Genomic DNA, 25,585 nt, shown 5'->3' with positions numbered 1-25,585 from the left:
TACAGATTCAAAGAGAAGAAATCTCTAATAATAATATTAGAACAAGAACTTAGTAGGTCGTTACCATAGCCCCTTCAGTTTTGTTGCAACAAGAGTTATTCATGTCTGTATATAGATTTAGAGTTTACAAAGTACCCTGATATACATACTCTGTTGTAGCCTTCCTAACAGCTCTCTGAAATATTACAATTATCCCATTTACTAATGAAAAAAATGAAGGGAAAGGAACAGGGTAGAGACATTCAGTAAAGTACCTTCTCACGCCTAAGACTAAGTCCAGCGCAAACACCCGCTACATAAATACCAGAATATACAGGCCAAAGTCCATTCAATGAAATACAAAAGCCATCAAAATAGTTGTGTAAAATGAGTTTTTAAATAATTTATCTCTTTGTATGTCATGCCTAAATGTGAGATGAGTCTTAAAACAGTAGCCAGTGTCACAATAAATTAGCCATGGTATAACTACAGATATTGAATATCCAAAAAACTTAATTTATCTTTTATCATGTCTTGCAACGCATAGGTCTATCCCCCTGAGAGTGTGCATTGATTGTTGTTAAAGGAATCAACATGACCATAGAGCCTGTATCTTGAGTTTTTATCTAATGGTAATGAATGGACTTGAGAAAATAGTGCACACACTCTACTCTGCCGTTAACTTACTGTGTGAAACTGGGCAAACCACAAACTTCTCCCAGCCTCAAATTCATCATCTAGGAAATCCACTGAGATTCCTGTCCCTAGACTCTCAGGCCTCTGGGTTTCTGCCCCGTGAGCTCTGAAATGATGTGGATTAGGGCTTAAATAAAAGGGGGAGGAGCATAAGAGAAGAAGTGGCCTCCTGGTAGCTGAATAGGAGAGAAGTAGCAGTAATGATATGGTGATACAGGTCTTGTTGACTAATCAGCATGTGAGACTACATGTAGAACTAGGATGAGTTGTGTTTGTTAATATTTTCACTGAAGCAAGCAGGAAATTCAGATTAAGCTCAGTAATCAGTCCCGTCCCTGTTCGCCATAGTCTACACAGAGTACTAATGAACTGTTTCTCACTTGTGCCCAATTATTTGCCATGGTTGATAGTGGCAGTTACTACCTCATAGTATTAGTCCTTGAGGTTCCAATTTGGTTTGTACTCAAGACTTTGATTTGAACCACTTGAGGAAAGCTCAAAAGCAATCAAGTCTATACCCAGGACAATCTACTAAAGTGAACTAGAATCTTCCCTCAGACCAAAGTCCAAGCATTTCCCAAAGCTACAAAGAGTCAGGGAGACTCAAATTCGTGACAGAAAATCCGAGTAGCTTCTATCCTGATATAAAGAAAAATATTTTCTGAAACAAAATAGTTCACATAGTCTTACAATAGAGAGTACTGTATATACAGACCACCCTGGAAAATCTAGGACCTATGATTGCCATGTTCTTGTGCCTGCCATTGGCATCTCCCCCAAAGGACAGACTTGGAGCCAGGAAAGAGAAGTCCACACTCCCAGAATTTAAGTTCTGAGACTTGACCGTACAAGCTGACCATGTTGTCAACTGTGGAAAAGGGTAACTTCTAAGTCTATTTGAATCCATCTATCAGCATTTATTAATATTAAATGAAACAATGGGGCAGATCTCTATAATGTATAGAACGATGTATATGATATATAAGATATATATCTCATAAAGAGTAGTGTAAATGTGCTATTCACTACCATGTAAACAGCACTGATTTCTCTATATCTCTACCAAAATATGAAAGCGTATGTGAAAGTACCTCTAATTCCCTAGAAAAAACTCAAAATGTAAATCAGAAATAATATTAACCAAGAGTGTTACATTCAAATCAAGTAATCAATTTTTGGAAAAAAATAATTCTCCAACTGCAGGAAAAAAGGCAATCTCTATTTTTGTTCCACCCAAAATGGACTCTTGGACATGGGCACCTCCCCTTCTATGTGCTGTACATGCAGTTTAGAGTTCTTAGCTCCCTTCTAACCGGCGGTGAGTTCAGAAGTACCTGTGCAGGGAGAAGGGAGTGAATGAGCTATTTGCCCTCTCTAGTTGTAGATGCCAGCCAGGCTGTTCACATTCCTTCCTGAGCTCTGTTGGACCAGTCTCTTGACTTACCCTGTTTGGGAAATCTTCAGATGTAGATGTGATGATTACATTGATTGGAGTGCCTGGAGAATGAAGCCTTTGAAAGCATCCTGGGACTACTTCAACAGTCCAGGGGAAACATGCTCTCAGTCAAGAGCCACTTTGACAAAGAAGTATGGTTTTCTTCCCGGCAGAACTCCCACCTTTACAAAAGAATATCAGCTTTCTATTTAAAATCGCACAGAAGTGTTGAAGAGACAGACATTTCTGCCTATGCAACAGACTTTAATTAGTTGAGATTAAGTGGCTGAGCTCTCCAAGAATTCTTCAGATTGGCCTTTCATTTCCTGATATAGATAGGAAAACTCATTGAAAACCTAACAAAGAAATGAATGGCTGAGTCCCTAATCCAAGAACCCGTGTTCTGTAATTACCTAGAAAATTCCTAAAGAAGCTTCCATTTTTTGGTTTTGTCTTTGGTGATTAACTTACCTGATGCATTATACTATTTGTGCGATGAGTAACTTGGCCTTTGGCCCTGGAGGAGCAGCTACAGTAGACATAGTAGGAAGAGAGATAATCTGTAAGCACACACCCCTGTGGATACTGCCATATCTCACCCTTAGTGTACACACTGCCCTGTGCTAATATGCAGCAAGGAAATGTTGTTTAGGAAGAAGTAGCTCCTTAAGGAAGGAAGTGGGCAGTGCAGGAAAAACAAATCAGAGCCTTCCCAGAATAGAATTCACCTTTGACCACCACTTAAAACTCCCCAACCCGTATCCGAGTCCTGTTGGACAGGGATACACATGTCAAAACCTGTCCAAGCCTGCCCTGCCCATAAACAATCACAAATGTTCTAAAATCACCTTCACTGGCATTTGTAGCTCTCAGATACTACTTAGGCTCTCAAGTCCTTAATAAACAGATGAGTCTACACCATTTGTTCACACTTTGCAGAGAATTTTACATTCCTCCAACAACAGCCAAGAAGCAAAAAACATTAATGAGATTTAGTGGCCCCTTAGTTCATGAATAAGCTCTTCTGACCAGCAGGACTGCCATCTGCTCATAGGCAATGAGATCCTCTAGAAAATAAGCTCTGGTTTAGTGTACATGTCTCAGAAAACTAGTAGATAGTCGTTTTTACAGAAGATTCACTATTTTCATAAAAGCTTTATGGTTGCTTTACGGAGCAAACATATTTAATTTATTTTATTCTGAAGCCCAGGAAGTCCAAGATCAAGGTGCCGGTGGATTCAGTCTCTGCTGTGAGCTCACTTCTCTTTTCTTTCCGAGCTCTCATCAGAATCGGCCTGAACAGTCCATTTGTGACAGTGGCCTTTTTGCTTAGGCTTTTTCTAGCGTGCACCTGAAAACTTTTCCAGCTTCTACTGTAGCCCAGCTCTGGTCACTTCATTTCCCAGCTCACACACCTTCAGAAGATCCTCCATAGCTTTTGAAATAGAGTTCAAACACTTTACTTGGCACTGAATGTCTCCATAACCTTGACCACTGCTTCTCCACGTTTCCTCTCATTTCTTATACTCTGCATTCCTTCACCCTGGCATAAACATATATGATGAGCAGGCATCATTTTTTCCTGCAATTTTTCCACAGTGGCAGAGCCGGGGAATGGGTGAATTGCCCACTAGCTCCTAAAGACTTCTACTTAGAAATGTTCTGTTAGCCAAAGCAAGCCATATGGACACATTTGTCTTCAAGGAGGTAGTGAAAGACAAACTTGACATACGCCCAGTAAAAGGAGAACTGAAGTTCTGATGGGCATCCCTAATGACCACCACACTCTAACATCATCAGATATTAAACAGAAACAGTGTATGTGAAATACTAAGTAACTTCTTATAATCAAAAGATCCCAAATGTTTTTAATCAAAAAGAAAAAGTTTTGTTGTCAGGTATTTTATATGCCCTCAGAGCCTATAGTTATTCCAAAAACTAAATAATCTGGTCATGGCAATACAGGGTAAAATAAATGCAAAAAGAAACAGCTTCTTAAACATACTCTTTACATTTTCCTTTTTATTTGAGTTGGTTTCAGACATTCTTCACATTTTTAGGAAATCTGTTGATTTGTTTCTGTTTTACTGTGTAATTTAAAACCCTCCACCTTCTACTGAAATGTATTAACCACTGAAAAATTAAAAGCAATATGAAAGTAGGAACAGTTGAAGCCAGTTTTAAAGACTTTAAGGCTAAAATAAATTTTTCAAATTATAATGCTCTACTTTCATATATATATGTATTCCTAGCAGACCAATAAAATGGAGTGCTTGTTGTTTATTGGAAATTGACATTCCAGTGGTGTTAACCAACCAAGTAATTCTTTTTTTAAAGTTTCCTGCTCAAAAATGTGTACAGAGAAATGTTTCTATACCAATTAGTGTTGATAGTTTGGTTTGGAACATTAAGTTAAACTAACTTTAGTTAGTTTTATGTATTCTCTTTTTACTGTGTTTAATGAATATCCTTGGTGGTCAGTTTTTTCTTCTAGACTTTTTAATCCTTGTGGCATTGCAGAAAAGTAGCAAGGGAATGATGAAAAATAGACATAACACAAAAAATAAGCTTCACAGACATAAACATATTATAATGCTATTTTAAATGAACATTTATTGTTCTTTAAAAAAAGCGCAACTGGCTTATGTGCAGAGATACCACACGAGATATTAGGCACCAGCTGAGAGGCTTGTGGGGCGGGGCCTGGGGGGGAGGTACAGTTCTTGTCTAATGGGCCAGGGTAATGATTTTTATTGAGTTCCTACTGTGTGCAGTACTCTGTACTAAGTGATTTAAATATAGTCTTTCACACTATCCTTTAACAAACCTATAGTGTTACTCTCCCCAGTCTCCCCATTCTGCAAATGAAGGCATTATGGCACAAATATTTAGGAAGATTGAAGAAGGTCACACAACTAGTAACTGATAGAACTAGGATTTCAACCAGGTTTGTTTGATTCCAGATCCTAAGCTCCTCTCATTATAACAGAGAAAGAAGATGCAGTTCCTAGACAGCAGAATCGTGTGGAAAGACAGTATCACAGAAAAACAAGCAGCAGAAGCAGGAGGGAAGCTATGGTAGGAAGCAAAGAGTTCTGGAATCACCACGTGGTGTTTGGATTTTAGAAATACTTTTGAAGTTTTAGCCAGTAGATTTTGGGAGCTTCTGATGAAGGAGCAATCGGATGGCAAGGTCTCAGGGGAAAATTTTAAAAATTAATATCTTAACTTGCCTTTTTAAAAAATGTATCTAATGTCCATAAAGCATTATCAGTATACTCAACAAAATACTGATGTGGAATGTAAATTTCCTCTCTCAAAACACTTTTAGCACAATGGCTCAAAATCCAACATAGGATAATCTATACTAACTACCTTTTTTGGTTTAATTTTCTTACCATAATCTGAAGGGTTTGAAAATATGGTGCTTCCTCTACCCACCTCTTATTTACAATAGCAAGGGTGGGTGATTAAGTGATTTAATAAAAATATATGTTTTTGAGGGTGGTCCTAAGTTTCCTGATGTGATATGTCTGTGATATCTTCTGCCACACAGTACCGTGAATGCCAAAGGTTGCCAAATAAATATTAATTGATGAAAATAATAAAAAGCCCCTCTTGGGACTTCCCTGAGGGTCCAGTGGTTAAGACTTCGCCTACCAATGCAGGGGGTGCGGGCTTCGATCCCTGGTCGGAGAGCTTAGATCCCACATGCCTCACGGCCAAAAAACCAAAACATAAAACAGAGGCAATATTGTAACAAATTCAGTAAAGACTTTAAAAATTGTCCACATCAAAAACATTTTTAAATTAAAATAAAATTAAAAAATAAAATAAAAAGGCCTTCTTAGACATCAGAATTTCAATCTTCTTTGTTGTCTCTTAAAAGAAGAACTAAGTCTAACTTGTACTTGGCAATGCTTTCCTTGGCATTAAGAAATGGAAGCCTTTGGAAGCAATTTTTCCCATTGTGCGGAATGGATCCCTGAGTAAGGATTCTGGTTGCCAGCCAGTTTTTGAGCCCTCTTTCCAATCGAGATGTCTCTATTTGGGTGTGCTGCCAGCAGCAATCATCGGGGTCAGTGGTGTCTAACATCTCCCATGGAGAGAAAGAGGTGGCGACACAACAGCGTTTGTTTAGTTTGTAGGGAAAACTCATGAAAGGTGATGACCTTAGTTCAGGGCTGAGAAAACCCAATGAGTTTAAAGTGGCTAAGAATTGAAGACTTGAAAGCTAGTCCCTTCACCTCCTTGTGCACAGGAGTCACCTCCAGTACCCCCTTGGCCCAAGTCTACGCCATTAGATTTAAATTGCAATCACCTAACACCTTCTTATGGGGGGCTGCCTTTCATCACTCAGCCCACAGCCCTTCTTGCCGACATTCTGGGCTGTGACTGTGTGGCTGTCACCGAGCTTCACCTGCAGGACACAGTCACGCCTCCCGAGGCTATTGATCTCCATATGAACAGTTAACAGTCCCTATTTAAACTGTATATTTCAGGGGGCACTTTAGTGCAACAGTAAATCAAAGACTGTATTTAGTTCCTAAAGCAGTGATGTATGGATCCACTCTGATGTAGAAAAAATAAATATGCTATGTGTGTCCACACCTCTCTCCTTCACAGGAACACAGTGTTTATAAAACAAATGTTATAAAAATTGATGAACTGTGAGTGATCCTGAGGGTATTTGCTCCTTTTCTTAAGGGTAATAAGACAATATCTGATTACAAAATACAAAGAATATAACATCCTATTTTATGTGTTCACTTATTGATGGTTGTATTTAACAGTGTGAGAGCATTTGGTATCTGATTAATATATACTTTGTGTTTTGAAGCAATTCTTGCTTGGATCAAAATTGTAGAATATAAAGGGACTTTCCTTAGCATTTCTACATGAACCCCACGTGTCCTACCGGCCATTCTACTCAGGCCTCCACCTTTATCTGCGTCACCCTTATCTTTCTTTGCTGAAAATTCAAATTTTACATCTCCTCTGTGCTCAGAAACCTACCTTGTTCAAAAAGTCCTTACTGACACCCCTGCCGCCGAACCATTATCAGCCATTCAATTTTGTTTATTGTGGCAGAATACACAAAACACAAAATTCACCATTTTAACCATTTAAAAATGTACAATTCAGGAGTATTTAGTGTATTCACAGTGCTATGCACCATCACATTATATAGTTCCAAAACATTTTAATCACCCCAAAAGGAAACCCCCATACCCAGTAAGCAGTCACTCTCCATTTTCATTGCTCCCCCAACACCTAGAAACCACTGATCTGCTTTCTTTATTTGCCTATTCTGCATATCTCATATAAATGCAATTGTACAATATGTGACCTTTTGTGTCTGGCTTCTTTCACTTAGCATAATATTTTAATTTTCATCCATGTTGTAGCATGTACCAGTATTTCACTCTTTTTATGGCTGAATAGTATTCCATTGTATGATTATACTACATTTTATTTATCTACCCATACAATGGTGGACATTTGGATTGTTTACACTTTTAACTATTGTGAAAATATATTTATTGTGAAATATGTTGGCTTGGCCAAGAAGTTCGTTTGGGGTTTTCCATAACATCTTATGGAAAACCCCAAACGAACTTCTTGGCCAACCCAATATTTAACTAGCTATTGTTCAGCTGTTGTGAACATTCTTTTTTTTTTTTTTTTTAATATATTTATGTATTTATTTGGTTGTGCTGGGTCTTAGTGTGGCAGGCGGGATCCTTAGTTGTGGCATGCAGGCTCTTAGTTGCGGCATGCATATGGGATCTAGGTCCCTGACCAGGATCGAACCCTGGCCCCCTGCATTGGGAGGGCAGAGTCTTATCCACTGCACCACCTGGGAAGTCCCCCTGTTGTGGACATTCTTGTACAAGTTGCTGTTTGAACACCAATTTCCAATTCTTTTATATCTATACTTAGTAGAATTGCTGGCTCATATAGTTATTTATTTTGAACTTTTTAAGGGACTGCCAAACTATTTTTCAGAGGATGAACCATTTTACATCCACCAGCAATGTATGAGGGTTCCAGTTTCTCTACGTTGGCACTGACATTTGTTATTTTCCATTTTTTAAATTATAGCTCTCCTAGTGGGTGTGAAGTGGTATCTTATTGTGCTTTTGATTTACTTCTCCCTGATGGCTGGTGACCTGGAGCTTCCTTTCATGTACTTGTTACCATTATCTTCTTTGGAGAAATGTCCATTGACTTGCAGATATTTTCTCCCATTCTGTGGGTTGTCTTCTTACTCTCTCAATAGTGCACAGAAGTTTTAATTTTGATTAAGTCCAATTAATCTCGCTTCTTTTTTGTTGCTCCTGCTTTTGATGTCATATCTAAGAATCCATTGACAAATCCAAGATCATGGACCTTTACACCTATGTTTTCTTCTAGCAGTTTTATAGTTTTAGCTCTTAAATGTAGGTCTATGATCCATTTTTAGTTAGTTTTTGTGTATTGTATAAAGTAAGGGTCCAGCTTCTTTCTTTTGCATGTAGGCCTCCAGCATGACTGTTGAAGAGACTATTCTTTCTCTCAATCGTTCAATTTTGAAAGCTTCTAGTTGAAAACATTTTACTTAATAATTATACATTGTTTTTATTGAGTTGTTCATACATGTAGGTCTTCTTTCTCTTAGTCTACAGGAACCCATTTAAGAGAGGAAACTTAACTTCTTTTATGTCCAGTATTTTATCTAAGGGCTAAAATGGTTTCCAGAGTAGGAAAAAAGCAACCCAAGAGCTTTTAAGCTTTTGACCCAGAAAAATCAGTAATTTATTTAAAAGACAATTTGTAATGCTTTTAAATATAAAATTAATAAGACAGTCTCTGCCCTCAAGATGCTCACAGTCTAATGAGGGAAACTAGCATATCTGATAGCCACTAGACACACGTGGTCATTGAGTACTTGCAATGTGGCTAACTCTCCTTGAGACTTGCTGTAAGAGTAAAATACGCACTGAATTTCAAAGTCTTAGTGCAAAAAGAAAGTCAAAGCTCTTATTAATAATTTTTATATTAATTACATTTTGAAATGGTAATATTTTGGTGTATTAGATTAAATAAAATATATTATGAAATTAATTTCACTTGTTTCTTCTTACTCTTTCAATGTGTTTTGCTCATATTTCCATTGGTCAACACTAAGCATAGACAAACAGAAAATCAAGCACGTATCTCACAGCTACAAACTAATAACTGAGAGAGGTGATATTAATGCCCATTTCTTAAAATTTCATAGCCTAGGCTCTTAATTACTATGCCATAGAACTTAAAATCAATCAGGAATGTGAAGATATGGTCAGCGGCTCCCATTTGAAACTGGAAGGGGAGGCAAGGGTCCATAACATATATTGAGTGCAGAACATCTTCAGGGAATACAAAGGAAATACATTCTGCCCACACTTCAGAACTCATGAGGAGACATACCAGACCCACATCATTCAACTAGAGAATAACTACAGGCTAAGCCGGTGACTGTCAACCAGGGGTGATTTTGGCCCCCAGGAGACATTTGGCAATATCTGGAAACGTTTTTAGTTGTCAACACCTGGAGGTACCACTAGCGTCTAATGGGTAGAGGCCAGAGGTGCTGATACACATCCTACAATGCACAGGACAGCCCCTGCACAACAAAAGTTATTTGTCTCAATATGTCAATAATTCTGAGGTTGAGAAACCCTAGGCTAATAAACCTTCGCTAGAGAAACATTTCAGAGAAAGAAGAGGCAACTGTGTGGGAAGACTACAGCAAGGAAGAGACCCTAAGAGTGTTGGCAGGTCCAGCTGGGACAGGCTTGGGGCAAATTGAGCAAGAGAGTATTACCAGTCAGGAGGAGTGTGGCTGGTGGTGGGAACTGGCAATGGACTGGAGCTAACTGGAGCAAAGAGTACGTCATGAAAAGGAGAAGCAGCGGCCAGAGAATTGGTTTGGAATTCAGAAGCATTGGGCTCTAACCCTGGTTCTTCCACTTACCAGTTGGGCAGCTTGAAGCAAATCACTTGAACTTTCTGAAATTCAGTGTAACCCTCTTTCAATGGGGATCATTTTAATCAAATGAGATCTTCTGTGTACAATCGATTTATAAGAAAAAATACAAAATATTGCTGGTAACTTTATGATTGTGGTTGTTACCAAATTAAGTTGGTTGCAGAGTGTCAGGGCCTTGAAAGCCTGGCAAGGAGACAAGGTTGGGTCTGATGGGACCATCTGGAGCAGGAAAGGCATTAGAGGAGAGTGATGCTGCGGGCGGTTTACTTTGTCACAGTGTACAGGAAAGAAGGGAGCAGGGAGAGAGTGTGGTGAGGACAACCATCTAGGACACCTTTCCGGGGAAACAGCATGAACACAGGAGGGGCCAGAGTGGAGGCAGCTGGGGAAAGCCCCACCCCACCATGTCAGGCAGCTGCTGCCCTGTGGGTGCACATCGGAGACCTGGCGGCACTAAACTGACTCCAGGGGTTCTTCTGGGGATACGTTGGGGAGTGAGTCGTGGCCCTTTGCAGAGATGGGCAGAAACACAGGCAGATTACTCCACCAGCCTGTGCACCGGTCCTATGTAATAAGGTGGAATTGAACAAGTGGAAACAATACATGTGATTTCTAAGGCTGAGTGTTTAATATTTCATAATCAACATAGAATTCTAAGATAAGGTAGATTCTGAATTTTCCTTGAATTTGTCCCACCTTCCAGAGCACTACAATGGTAATATTTTTTGAAGCATATATAGATAATGGAATGTGTGTTTATAGCTCTTTGAGGTTTAATTTTCCCACATTCAGTCCTTAAATTCAAATTTCCCCAGCCTGGCACTGAGGCAGAAAATTTCACATGTTAATTATTTTTAATTAAAATAATTTATTTAATGACATTTGAGAAACAGCCTAGTGGTTTCATCATGGCATAAGACTGTTGAGACTGTTGAATGTAGGCTCCATTGGGATGTAAGCTTTGAAAGGGCAGGGATTTGGGGCTGCTTTGTTCACTGCTATAACTCTAGTGCTTAGGACAGTGCTGGCCCATGGTAGCACTCAATAAGTTATTTGTCAAATGAATGAATGAACGTACGAATGAATAAGAAGTGTGTGCATTCTTCCTAGGTGGTTGTGTGATTGATCAAATGCTGTGTGCATCTGTGGGGCTGGGTATGACAGTATCTGACCCCCATCGTGAACTAAGGCTGTTATCAAAGCTGTCCACTGAGACCCATCTCTTTCACTGGTTCACTGCCACGAGCACTCAAATCAAGCGTTTTCCCCTCTCCTTTTTACCTCCTCTGGAACCCAGCAGAGGTAAATCAGTAACGTTGGAAGTGGATGAAGATATGAGCACAAAGGGATCAAATTTTCCCCCTCGGAAGTGGCAATTGGTTTGTCTTCTTACACCTTTCCCCAAAAGTGGCCTTTCCATGTTCCCGAGGAAGAAAACATCACCCGGGCGGGTGCGCGCCTGGCAGGACCGTTGCACTCCAATCTCCTCGGCGGCTACAGAAATAAGGGCTCTTCAATAAGACTTGACAATACGTCAGTCCTACAATGATAAGAGGAGCCTGAAACACCAACAGTCACCACAGGCCACAGGCTGTACTTCCCAAGGTAGGGCTGCAAGGCCACCGAACAAAGCAAAGAGGAGAGCTATCTCGACAGCTTGTCAGCAGAGTTCTGAAAATGTAAAACGTGGCTTTCCTAAAGAACTACTGAAACAACGTAAGAACTCTAACTTAATCATTTAAGGATGCTCTCCATGGTTCGAATGACCCACATTTGCATATTTTCCATTCTCTTTAGCCATTTTGAGTATTTCGTAGCCATGAATAATGTTTCCTCACTTTCTACATCAGCTTGCAAGATGTTCTTTATGATACCTGAACTCTTCATTTGGTGTGGGGGGAAGTTCAAGGATATATCTTCTTATAAAGGAAAACAAATAAACAAAAAAGGCACTTACTCAAACATGCATTAAAGTACCAAATTCTCATGAAACATTAGTCTGAGATGTTACTGCGTTGTTGGAACCTTACTGCAGACATAGCCAAGGCTCCTAAAAGATACAGTTTTATTACTGAGGAGGAGTCAAGGAGGGGAATTTCTTCACTGGAAACAGGAGCCCTCTATTTCAGATTTGATTCATGGGAGAAGCCAGCTTTATTAGTTTTCTTTCTTAATGTGATGTCTTTTAAAATAGTATATCCTTGGGTTAAAAACCAATAACTTTCCAACACCTTCCCAGTTATATGTTTTCTGAAAATGTGAAGATTTCTGATAAATTCAGTGAGAGCTTTTTTTTTTAAATCTATTTATTTATCTATTTTTGGCTGCGTTGGATCTTCGTCATTGTGCACGGGCTTTCTCTAGTTGTGGCAAGCGGGGGCTACTCTTTGTTGCGGTGTGAGGGCTTCTCCTTTTGGTGTCTTCTCTTGTGGAGCACAGGCTCTAGAGCACAGGCTCAGTAGTTGTGGTGCACGGGCTTAGTTGCTCCGTGGTGTGTGGGATCTTCCCAGACCAGGGCTCGAACCCGTGTCCCCTGCATTGGCAGGCGGATTCTTAACCACCAGGGAAGTCCCAGGTCTTCTTTTTTTAATCTTTATATAGAAATATAGAAGTATATGTTGTTAGGTCTATGTATTTCAAGAATATAGTGTCATAGACTGGAACAGTGTCCTTGAGGGTGTGTGCTACACAACTGTGAGCCTCTACACAGTGGGTATGCGTGTACATTCATGAGGTATGTGTGGTCACTTTGCTTTCCTAAATTACCTATAGCCAGTAATTACTCCTGAGGAAAAGTCTGTTTTCTCAGTGTTTTTAAGTTCATTATTAGGGCATTTTTAATGTTGATATTATCCTGCAGAATTTTTATTAAAAGCCTTTCACCTTGTCTCTGAGACTATAAAGAAGGGCAATAAATTAATAAAATTAATGTGAATAAATGTTTCTTGTAATTGTGAAATCACAAATAAATTATATTTAAGCTCCCACCACATTAAACATCTCTTCCGGAAACTTAAAGATTCAAAAGGAAAGCATAAGCCATTTTTAAAATCTCTACTATAGCAAATAGAAAGCTATACAAACAAAAATGAATCCAGTACCTGGAATAAAGCAAATTTTGATTAGGTCAAACAAAAATGAGTGAAATCCAGAAGTAGAAACAAACATTTGGTCAAATGGAAAACATTTCTGGACTTCTGCCTTTCAGACCTGCCTGCCTCCCAGCTGTTATATGGTGATATTGAAAATACTTCACGTATCTCAGAGATAACATGAGGATGAAAGGCATGTTTGAAGTTCTTGAAACTATTCTGAGAAAGCTACTTGAGAAAACACAAGCGCTGTCAATGATACCAGGCAGCCTGTCATTAAAACCAGGCAATCATTTTTCATCCATTTCATCTTTCTCTCAAATTTATGACATTAAAATATCACATCATAATGAACATTTTCTAAATCAGTCTTCTTTGGTAAAATGAGTGCCAAAAGCAATACCAAAACCAAACCCTCAGATGAAGCAAGATAAGCAGAAAATATGGTCTTAGGAAATGAACAAGCATGGATTCATTATTCATCCATTCACTCATTCATATATGTCAAGCATTGTCCTAGTTGCTAGAGACGTATCAATAAACAGTGTCATCACAACCCCTGCCCTCATGGGACTTGAAATTCAACAGAAGAAACAGTAATTACTGAGTGTTCCAAAGAAAAGGCGAGTGCTATTGAACTGTGTCTTAACAGAGTGACCTAACTTATTCCAGGAGAGAATAAGGGATACAGACAGGGTAGAGGCCACTCTGGAAGCTTGGAAGGCCAGCATGGCTGGTCGTCTTATATGACCAAAATAAAAAGAATGCCATTTATTTTGTTGTTCAACAGAGATGGAAGTCTTTGTAATATTAACTTAAATTCTCCCTAGAGTATTTACATATTTATACCACTGTTTGTTTAAACGGAAGGCACTGATTATTTCTTATCCATCAGGCAAGGTGCCAACTGTTTGTAGGAGAACCTTTCTATGGTTATGATTTATTTAACCTCACTCTTGATCAGCTTTAGTTTGCCAACATACAATGTGTAAGTTCTGTTCAATTTTCATTCTAGAACGCTAATATATACAACACATAGGATTATTTTACCTGACAGGACTTCATGTAGATTTAGAAAAAGCCCCCCACTCCTCAGTTTGGGGGTTTCTTTTCTCTCCCCTCCCCTCCCCTCCTCTTCCCTCCCCTCCTCTCCTCTCCTCTCCTCTCCTCTTCTGTTCTCTTCAATGCCAGCCTAGTTTTCATTTCTATTTTATAGCTATCATGCTATAACAAATAGTTTCAATGATAAGGAACTAGAAAACAATTTGGCATTTCCCTTACCAATCATGGTATGGTATTATTATGTTATTTGTCTAGTAGACAGAGGAAACATGACTTGTATTTGTTGTTAACTAATACAGTGGCTTCCGATGAGTTTTAGAGACAGGTTGATACGTATCGTAAAAGTTCCCTGCAGAAGATACCGCTCTCCTTCTCTTTCCTTTTACCCCACCTTTTACCCTATTATTTGTTTGGTAGTTTTCAGTCTGGAAGAATGAGAAAACTAAAATTCTATTCGTTTTATATTTCTATTCTTACAGATGAAATGACCTAGATTAATAGATTATTTAAGGCTTATATAAAGAACTTAAAACCAGAGAAAGAGATTTAAAAGCAGCAAGAATGACAAATGCTTTATGTAGCTTTCATTTTGAAGATAATGAAGGCATAAAACAATTTCTCCAAAAGATGTCAAAATACGTGTTTAACTATCAAGTCACTAAAGGATGGAAAATTTAAAGTGGTTCTATTGAATCACCAGGTACCAAATAAAAAATAAGGACCATCTGCCTTGTGATACCAAAGTATCAATTTCCTTCTTTCCAAAAGTCTGAGAAAGAGCATTTCCAAAATTGATTTAACATGGTAAATGAATTTGCAAAAATGTTTTTGAAATATGGATCTCTATCAAAGATCAGATCCATTGTTTCTGTTCACTTTATGTTCCAATTTTACAATTTATTAGCAGCCTCAGTGTATTTTATTTCTTCTTCTGAAGTTTTTTGCTCCCAATAAATACTGTAAGCTTTTTTGATATATTTCAGTGCTGTAACCTTTGATATTCTCCTTTAGTGGATATTTTGGTATTACTAAAACACTATTTAAAAGTAGCCACAGTTGGGGAAAAAAAAAACATTTGCTTAGCACAGAAGAACAGGAGAGAACTGTGGGAATATGGGGTGTTTTAATGATTTAAAAAAGAAAATAAAGGCAAGAAATTATTAGCAAGCAATCAATAATGACAGATGGGTGACAAGTTTGTCATACTTTCCTACCCTTGCTGTAGCATTTAACTATGGAAACTTGAAAAGAAGATAAAAACACTTATATTCTACTCACCATCCTCCCCAAAATACTAAAATGTATCAACTGTAATCCTTGCGTTGGAGAGCTCATAATCAATTTTAGCTTATTGCCTAGACTTGCAATTCTCATATTTAACATTTACATGATTTTTTTGCAGATACTTTTTCTATTTTCTTCTATGGTATTTCTGTGAGCAATGCCATAATCTCAGATAACTTTCAATTTCTTGTCAGAAAGATTATGGGCAGAAGTCATCTAGCTTGTGAGTGAATTTAACCAACTTCTCAACATCTATATTTTGTAACTTTATTGTTCTCTGGTTAAAGTTTCATATTCAGTAACTCTCCTAAAAAACTATGCTTTTTAATGGGGAAAATTATATACAATTGTGGAAATTAAGACTACATAGATTCTCAAAAATCTTGAGATAATCTTTATAGATATGTCTACATATATATCTAGAAAGAAAGATAGAATGATAGTCACAGATGTACTCCTGCATATCAGTATATATCAAATATATCTACTAAACTGTAGACCCTTCCTAAACAGGCAGTTCCCCCCTCCCCACTACTACCTAAAAATTTTTTTTTCAAAGGGAGTATTGATTTTTCTAGAATGTACAGGCTTTAGGAAAAATAAGTAGAAAAAAACAAAGCCATCAGTGACTCAGCATTCTCTTTCTTTCCATATTCTTTAACATTCTTTATATTTTTTAACATCAACTCAAACAAAATAATATATGGAATGTAATCAGTACAGACAATTATAAATAACATTTTCACAACTTAAGTTGGTGGTGTTCAAAGTTGGTTTCCTTCTACCTTCCTCCAGATTCTCACAGGAATGTAACCATGCCCCACAGACATTCAAAGCTACGGAAGCTAAAATAACTCATTCCCCCCAACCCCAAATAATGAATACTACACAATTAATTTTTCTTTTTTGATAGAAGGTTTTTATGATCTCTTTCCTCCATCATCAACTCCTCCAGGTTCTAAGGAAATACTTGTAAAACTATCTTCCTTCGTTGCATTTGTCAGGCATACTAAAAAGGGGTGTGTGTGTGTGTGTGTGTGTGTGTCTGTCTGTCTGTCTGTCTGTCTGTCTCCATCTGTCTGGTCCTATATTCAAAGGTCCATTGCCTTTTTAATTTTATAACTTAGTCCCTAAATCTCTGGTCCAAAATCATGACTCATGATTGATCTGAAACTCTGGGCATTGCAGAAAGGAAACAGACGTTTGATAAACCATCAGATAAGAGGAATTTAAAGTTGGAGAGTGATTCTCATACCTCTGGTCAATTTTTAATCCCCAACCCCTACACCAAACACAGGAAAACTAATATACTAGCCTTTAAAACTGAAATTGTGAATCTGCAACTTTTTTGTAAGATTTAATACCCTTTTACTGGAAAAAAAAGTGATTGGTAACTGCTAACAATCATGTTTATCTGCACAATGTTCTTGTGAAGACTGACCAAAATATAGACAAAGATCCTGATAGCTAAAATCTTTAGCTGCGTTTCTAAATTCAGTTACTCTCTGCCTGGAAACTCATAGGTGATAAGATGAATAAGTTTTATGAAATTCATTGTAGTGCCCCTACCTTGAGATTACATTTCTTGAATTCTGTATGCCAATGTATATATAACCTCATGAAAATCTAACTTTATTTTAAACATTTTGGTACTTTAGAAAAACAACAACAAAACAGCTCCGAAGATATCATACAGATGTGACCTTGCTTACTGAGAAGTCCTTCTCTTGTCAACCCATGATTTATAATTCACAGGGGTAAAAATTAGGTGAATTTTGAAGAAAAATATTATGGTGAATAGAAGCAAATACCAGATATTTTGCACTTTAAACCAAACAGCATCTCAACTCATAATTCAGCCTCTGAGAAGTCATAACTCACAGTGGTCTGCAAACTTTTTAAATTGAGTACACACATGAGTAAAATATTTTTGAGTACATGCTATGTATTATATATATTTATATTTATATATCTCTGAAGTAGGGTTTCTTAGCCTGTGCACTCTTGGCATGTGGACCAGATAATTCTTGTTATGGCGGACTGTCCCGTGCATTGTAGGATATTTAGCAGCGTCCCTGGGCTCTACTGACTAGATGTCAGAGCACCTTCCTTAGTTATGACAGCCAAAAACCATCTCTAGACACTGCCAAATGTCTCCTAGGGAGCAAAGTTGCCCCAATTGAGAACCACTACTCTAAATCACCTACATGTAATGCTATATGTAATAATACTAATATATTATGTAAAGCGAACATGAAAAATATCTGGTTTTAAGGTTGAGTTTTACTTTTTAGTAGTGCTAAACATTTTTTTTTGCTTTCTATATAAATGTTATCATTAATAATTTTTAAGGAAAGAAATGTGACAGAATGTGCTTCAACTTGTTTTTTAAATCTTAATTTAACAAGAGGTGGCATCCTGATTCAAACTTCAGTTTATTTCAGTACTTGAATTTAAAGGCCATAAAGGTAGAAAAAGATAGGTAACTCCAGTTGGACAAAATGCAACTTTTTAACTATATCATGATACAAAATTGTCCATTCAGTCTAACAATAGGATTTTGCTGAAATTTTATTAATAAAACATCTTTGTGTTGATGTTTTGAGAATAAATAAGAAATTGCATTTTTATATTTTTAACATATATGTTTGAAATTATTGCAACTCTTCATTTGGAAAAAAATTTTAGCTGGTTAGAAAACTGTATTCAGGTTGTTTTTTTTTTTAAGTTTGCTTATGGGAGTTGTAATAGGTGACACACACCATTTTCAATAATAAGTTCACATACCAATGCACACCAAAATATTTTCAGAATGCTTTGTAGATAACACAAGTTGTTGTTTGTCTGCTTTTAAAAGCAGTTACTTCCTCCCTCATTGTTTAAATGTCACCTTTATCTTTGAGAACAAATCATATAGGATTTTTTAAAAATGTATGCTCAGGTAACATAATAGTAACAGCAACTTATCCCATCACAGAAATGTTAGCAAATTTGAAATATATACTTTTTTTTAAAAGAAAGATGAATAACTCATCTTCGGGTTCAAGTTCTTTCCTATGAAATAACCAGTGAACCTCTGTATGGTAAAGAATGATTTTTGTGGTCACTCCCTACCTCATTTCAAATATTGTAAAGAATTCACTACACTTTATTAGATTTTTAAATTAAAATATTAGAATATCACTATCATCCTGTAGCATTTTGTACACTTTTGGCTTTTACTTCTTTGCTAAAATAGTTCATCTATTAATTTTGCAATGTTATCTCTGTAAACTTAGCCTAGAATACTTTCTGTGGTTAAATTAACAGCTTTTTTGAAAAATATTATTTTTACTGAAAGAGCCATTTATTATGAGAATATCACCTCATTGGTTTTTCTTTCCTTTAGTGACTCATAATAAAAGTGAAAAGGTAGTCGTTCATATTCCATCATTGAAATAAAATTTAGCAAATACTATATAAGCTGAGACCTATTAGAAACATCTGTACTTTCATTTAACTATACCACACCTCTTACACTACATAATCTGCTATAAAACTTGTTTCTTCAAATTTTAATAATATTTACTGGCATTTTTATCAGTTTTTACTATCAAAGGAATGTAATCTAACTTGACATCATATTATTTTTCTAGGATTATTTTAAGCATTTTTATCACGGAAAGAAGAGCAAGTGTTTCCTTAATGTGTCTTTAGGTTATTGGCTATTAAGTGAAAATTTTCAAGTGTGGCTTCTAAACATTTAAAATTAAACATTAGATTGAGTATCACATAACCAATCATCATGGAAGAAATCAAAAGAGTATACTTTGGATGCACAAGATGGATGCATCATGCTCATTATCATAACTTTATTCTATCCTTATCTGATATCTCAAGGCACAATTTTCGCCCAGGTCAAGCTTCATTCTGAAAAATCATGAATATCAATATGTTCTTCTTGTCTTCTTGATAATTTCATGGCAGAGGCAGGTGGAGGCCAACATTTTGCCAAATCTGATCAGATTGCCAACATATCAAGAGTTTATATTAGGAGTAGAAGAAATATCAGCTTCATCTTGTTTTTCATTATATATTGACTGATTAGCATTATTTTCAGTCAAATTTCTTCTCAGGTGAGATAAGATATCTTTTAAATCTCTTAAGATTACCTAAGTTTATTCATAGGTAAATTGAAATGTATATGTATATGATGAAAGCCGATGAGTAACGGAGACTGATAACCCATCCAAGACATGAAATTCACAATCTTCCCAGAGTAGACTCTTGAGTATTGTGACACATGACATGTGGATGAAGGTGGGAATCAACATCAATCTACATATTAAATATTAGCAAAGCCTAATGTCATTCTCTGTTAATCAAAAAATTAATAAAATATAAGTAGAAGTTAATCATGTTTTCTTCCCAGACCCCAAAGAATCATCTTGCACACTCACTGGGATGCAAGATCCCACTTTCAGGGCCCCTGCCTTACAGTAAGTACTACCTATTCTTAGAGGTGCAAATGATGTATACTAGACTGCATTGCAGACTGAAATGAACTCTATTTTCCTATAGAAAATTAAAACTTGCAGTGCCGTTTTGTTTTTCCTAGTGTGACCTCTCAGTAATGCCATCTGGTCTATAATCGTTTCATTTTAACATGTGATCACAAAATGCTCCATTACAAGACTGGCCCGATTCGGGCAGTACGATCAAGAAGGTGCTAAGGAGCAAGCCAATTAGTGTCAGAGTTACAGTTACGGTCCAAATACAAGACAGGTGCTTGTACCAGTAACCAACTGAACAGCATTCTCTCCACTGAGTCATAGGTAAAGGCAATGGAGGAATTTGACCACAAGCATTCTCATAAATTTTAATAACAGTTCCCTGGCTGAGTTAATAAATGAATGGAATGGTTGAGAATTTCCAGCCAGAGTGTGACAAGTAATTGGCGAAATCGGCAAAATATCTAGTGACCATTTAAAAAGATGTTATGTTTTAAGATCATTAAAGTGCAGCATTTTATTTGCTGATGATTTATTTTATTTGTAGAGTATCCTACTCATAATAAAATGAAATAGCCATGACTTTAGCTTAATAAAATATTTTATTGCTTCTAAACCTGTGAGTATATGTGTGTGTATATATATATATATGTGCATATATATGTATATATATAAATTACCCTGAGATTTTCTAGATCTACAGTTATTTATTTATTTATTTCTACATAGAAATGTTTTTTTAAATCTGGAATTTGAGCTTTACCCATATCAATACTTATCAACAGAATACTAAAGCTATCTTTAAAGTCTGAGGGAAATAGTGTATTTAACCTTAACTTGTTCTGGGGGTTCTCATTACCTTGACCTTCAAATATCTGAAAGTAAGTGAACTTTGTAACGACATTTACTACTGTCAGAGTTCAGCACTGCCCACAGGCCCTCTGTTTTCCAACCCCTTGCCCACACCCAGCAGAGTTTATTAGTCCATGGGTCCATTTGTCCTTGGAGTTACCTAGACTGAATGAAGGCTTCAGAAATATTTCTGGCTTTACAGCAATATGTTTCTTAACAGGAGTTTTTCTCCCTGAGTGTTTTTGCCTCTACAAGCCTCAAGACTCTCTTCAAAGCCACTCCCATGATAGGTGCGCTGCAATGATTCTGTTGACCCAAAACACATCAAAGACCCAAGAATTTACCAACGCTTATGAGTATGTGTGAGACTTATAATGGTGTCTCCCCCCAGGGTAACAGCCCAGGCAGGGAAATGAGTCAGCACCAGGCTTTTAACAACTCCCCTGGTGAAGAGGTTGGATTTAAAATTAACACAAAACTACAGAGCTCTTTTCTTATCATGTTATTTCCCATCCGTTCTCTTTTGTTTCCCAAAAGGTTTATTTCGTGTAAAGGACAAAAGTCCTATCACAAAGCTCTTTTAAAAGGAATTTCCTCTTCTGTCCATAACCCTGAGGAAAACTAGCCTTAAAAAGCAGGGCCCTGTGTTTACAACTAAGTACAGCAGGAGGGAAAAGATATTCTTAGCGTAAAACCAGCCAAAAAAAATGGATAGGACACCAGTTCACTCTATCAGGCCACACAGACAGCTGACTCGTTTAGACAGGGTTATACACAACTTCAGGTTTTCTCACTTTCTTCCTTTTCATAGAAAATTCATTCTTCATGTCCCTTTTGGGAATTGTCCAACGTTACAAATACTCATCCCAGCATAATTCCAAAACCAGTAGAAGCAATCTAGACACTTTTTATCACCTCTTACTTATCTTCCTTGTTTCTAATTTCTGAGTGAAATTCTCTACTCATTATCTTGGCTGAGTAGAGCCAGGGTATTGTTTTTTTAAAAAATCACCCAATAAAAATTTTAAAAGCAGTAAGCACGGTGATTATTGACACTTCGTGCTGAGTTCTTCTAGTATCTTACAACCTGAAACAGAAAACACAGAAACTAGTAATAGGACAGTATGTACGTGAACATCACCTAAATAACTATGAGGTCCACATGATCTTAGGTTTAAGGAAGGACAAAGGTAAAGTGAGTGAGATGAGTGTTCAGGAGAGGCATAGGAGTGGATCCTACTTTCCCACTATTCATTTCTCAGGAAGGACTGACTCTGTAACTAAAATCTCAAGCTGTCCTTGAAAAAGATAACGAATGTAACATGTTAAAAGGGGGAAGTTTGATTTTGATCAATACAAAGTCATGGTGTAGGAAGTGAAATAAATATTGAATGAATGAATGAATGGGTGAATTAATAAGGGGGGAAAAGATGGAGAAGTGAAGGAGACAGGCAAGTTAATAAAAATGTAGGGACAGAAAAAAGGTAATTTAAGAAAGTTTGGAGAATAAAGAACCAGGTCATTTGGCCTAAATGTCTAGGAATAAAACTTTATATGTAACATTCAAGATGTGTTTTAAGGAAACAGTGAGAGATGTACGTATATTCAGTATTGTTAAAGTATAGATGAGAATGTCCAGAATATATTTCAGGGATTTTGGAGACTCCAAAAATCTCAGGAGCATAAGTTGTTTTTCCTTCTTAATTACTGAACTACAGTAGTATTTAAATAACTATAATAGTGATTGTGAATTTTATTTTAATATGTTAGAAATGAGAAGTTTTTCTTCCTGGACGCATTCTCAGCTATATTTTATGGTTCTCGTTGTTGTTCAATATTGCCTTATTAAATTTACTTTCTTAATAAAGTAAGTTCTGATTATTATCAAAGGGCACAAAATATTTATGAAGATTTGTTCTTATTTGTGCTTTTAGTTTGTTGTTATTTAGGTTTTATACTCAGGTAGTCTTTACAAGGTAAGCTGTAATGAAGATGTTTGCTCCACTCTTTATTGTTCTACATGTAAAGAGTCTTTCATATGGCAGCTTGTCACAACATGTTTTACAATTTTATTTTTCATCTCAAAGATATTTCAAAGGAGACCAGTTGCTTTGGATACTCGAAATGCAATTCTGGATGATTCCTACAACCTTGAATGGAGTCCCAAACAAATCAGAAATAGACTGTTTGCTTTTTTTCCTCTTTGTTCTTTTTCTCCCTCAATTGCCAGTTTCCTTTATTATTTGTAGGGTAGGAGGGGGAAAAATTCAAAAATAAAAAACCTACTTGTTTCATAATAACTATCCACATGAAACTCAATGTACTCAATCATCTGAATCAACTCCATCTCTCTTTTGTGCTATATAATTATAGTTGAGGCTATAAATGGAAAACCAGAGCCAGATCTTGGTTCCATAGTAAGTATAGAATCAAAATTGAAACCAATCTTGTAGATGGTGTTCATGGCCAAAGTTCCACTGAGGAGAGAAAACACCAGTAAAGTCTACTTCCGTTAAGAATATGGGTTCCAAAGCCAGACCACCTGGGTGTGAATTTCAATTCTGCCCACTCTTTAGCTGGGTGACTTCAAGCAAGTTATCTCACCATTCAGCATCTCAATTTCCTGACCTGTAAAATAAAGATAATAATAGTACTTATAGGATCTTTATGAGGATTAAATGAATTAATAATCTAAATCTCTTAGACCATTGTGGGCATATTATAAAACCTCAATAAATGTAGACTGTTAGAATCATTGTTACTTATCTTAAAATTTTTAATTACTACAATTTTAAGAAACAAAAACAATGGTGATACTTGTAATACTTAGCGAAATTGAGCATCCTACCATGCTATAAAGAGTGGTGCTGCAGAGTAGAAAGAGCATGAGTTGGAGACAGAAGACCTAGTTTCAAACTCAGGCTCTTAAACTGACCAGCTCTGTAGTTTTACTCATTTCCCTAACCTCTATGTCATCATCCATAAATCCATAGAAATGACATCCTCTCCTCACTGTCTTGTGTGGAAGACTTTTATAAAATATAATTTTAATATAAAATAAGAACTATTTTTAATAAAAAAAAGAATACTTTTGAATATAAAGTGAGAACTATTTAATAAAAGTACGTACAAAACACAGTGAGAATGAAAAGAAGAGAGCACCACGTGCGGACTAGCGGCGCAAGAAGAAAAGCTTCCCGGGGAAGAGATGTCCAGTGGGATTCTAAGCAAGGAGGAGAAATTCGCTAGTCAGTGTATTCAGTGGCATAAAAGAAAGTCACGTTTGGTGATGAGTGGCTAGGGATGAGTTTATGTGTAAAAGTTCATTATGAGCTGTAAACTGCTATTAGTTGTATATGTTGGTTGAACTTCATGATCCCAATGCCACGCCGAGGAGTTGTGGCTTTATCTGAGGTGTTGATCAGTTGGGACAAAGTAACATCTAAAACCAGGTGCACCATCTCTACGCTGCCTTATAAACGGTACCAATTCAAAACAAATGGCAGAGCTATGATATCGAGACTTGCTGGTGTTAATTTGAGGAGTGAACATTTTTTTCTTTGTCCCCTCCCAACACTCTTTTTTAAAATTAATATAACTATAATGATTATATATCATTATATACTTTTTTATAATCACTAATATATTATATGTTATATAATTAATAATAATTATTATTCCTGATTGTGAGTTTCTTCTAAGGCTGACCTTAGCGTCTAGGAGATTTCTTCAATCTTTTTTTTTTTTCTTGAAAACCTTTTTTCTTCAATCTCACTCCCGCTTTTTAAAATAAATCAAGAGCTTAAGTAGCTAGCAGTTAGGGAGTCTGATCAGCATAGGATAGCTGCTGTTAACAAACTACGTTGATATAATTGCAGTTTTTTCCTGATTTCAGAGGAAATGTCAGATCTGAAAGAAACTGTAAAAGGTGTATCTACTGAAAATTAAGAATCGTAGAACCACAGACTCACGGAACTAGAGGATGCACAGACACAGTGCCTGGCCTGCAGTAGGCTGTAAGATACAGTGGATAAGTGAAGACTCCTGTCTCCCAAATAATGGCCTGTGGATCAGTAGTAATAGAGAATTTCATTTACATTAGTGCATGTTGAAATGAGAAAAAACACAGACAATGCAGTAAAGCTTGCTGTTCTGTTTTGTTTGGGAGGAGAGGGTGATTATTTTAATACAGAAAAATACAAAGGAAAAAGATAACAAACATTCTTGCTTCTTGCACCCAGAATTGACAAATGTGGACATTTTATCATATTTGTGTTATTTTTTACATAAAGAAGTAAAATAGTGTAGATAAAGTTGACGTCCTTTTTAAACACCTCTCTAGTCCCATTCTCTCCCCCCATCCACTCTCATGAGTTGACATTTCTTCTTCCGTCCCCATTTGTGTGTATATGTGTGTGTGTGTGTGTGCGTGTGTGTGTCAACGTAGAATGTACAGTATTGGTTGTTGTGTGTTTTAAGTTACATAGATGGTACATCTTTCATAGAGCTGAATTTATTTACTACTCAAAAACTATCCTTTATTCTTAGATTATTTCTTTCCTATTCTTCTTGGCTTTATCCTTTATCCTGTTAAACGGTGGTAGTAATAAATAGCAATTAAAATATCCTTAAGTGGCAAAATTAAAAAGCTGCAGCCTAAAAAAAAAAAAAAAAAAAAAAG

At 36.7% G+C, this 25,585-nt stretch overlaps 1 protein-coding gene and 1 long non-coding RNA gene across 8 annotated transcripts in view; one reads left to right on the top strand and one right to left on the bottom strand.

Moving 5' to 3' along the window:
* DLC1 (DLC1 Rho GTPase activating protein) overlaps nt 1–25,585 on the top strand; it is a 404,379-nt gene that overhangs the window by 281,260 nt on the left and 97,534 nt on the right. The gene's annotated exons all lie outside the window — the stretch shown is intronic.
* Nucleotides 1–25,585, bottom strand: part of LOC309619685 — a 141,156-nt gene that overhangs the window by 78,726 nt on the left and 36,845 nt on the right. The window contains exon 2 of the long non-coding RNA XR_014239157.1: nt 18,710–25,560. This is a non-coding gene — a long non-coding RNA (uncharacterized lncRNA). The remainder of the gene's footprint in view (nt 1–18,709; nt 25,561–25,585) is intronic.

Source organism: Balaenoptera borealis, assembly GCF_965194805.1.
Source record: "Balaenoptera borealis genome assembly, chromosome: 21".
NCBI lineage: Eukaryota > Metazoa > Chordata > Mammalia > Artiodactyla > Balaenopteridae > Balaenoptera > Balaenoptera borealis.
The sequence above is the reverse complement of the archived record's forward strand: the minus strand, read 5'-3'. Positions and strand labels throughout refer to the sequence as shown.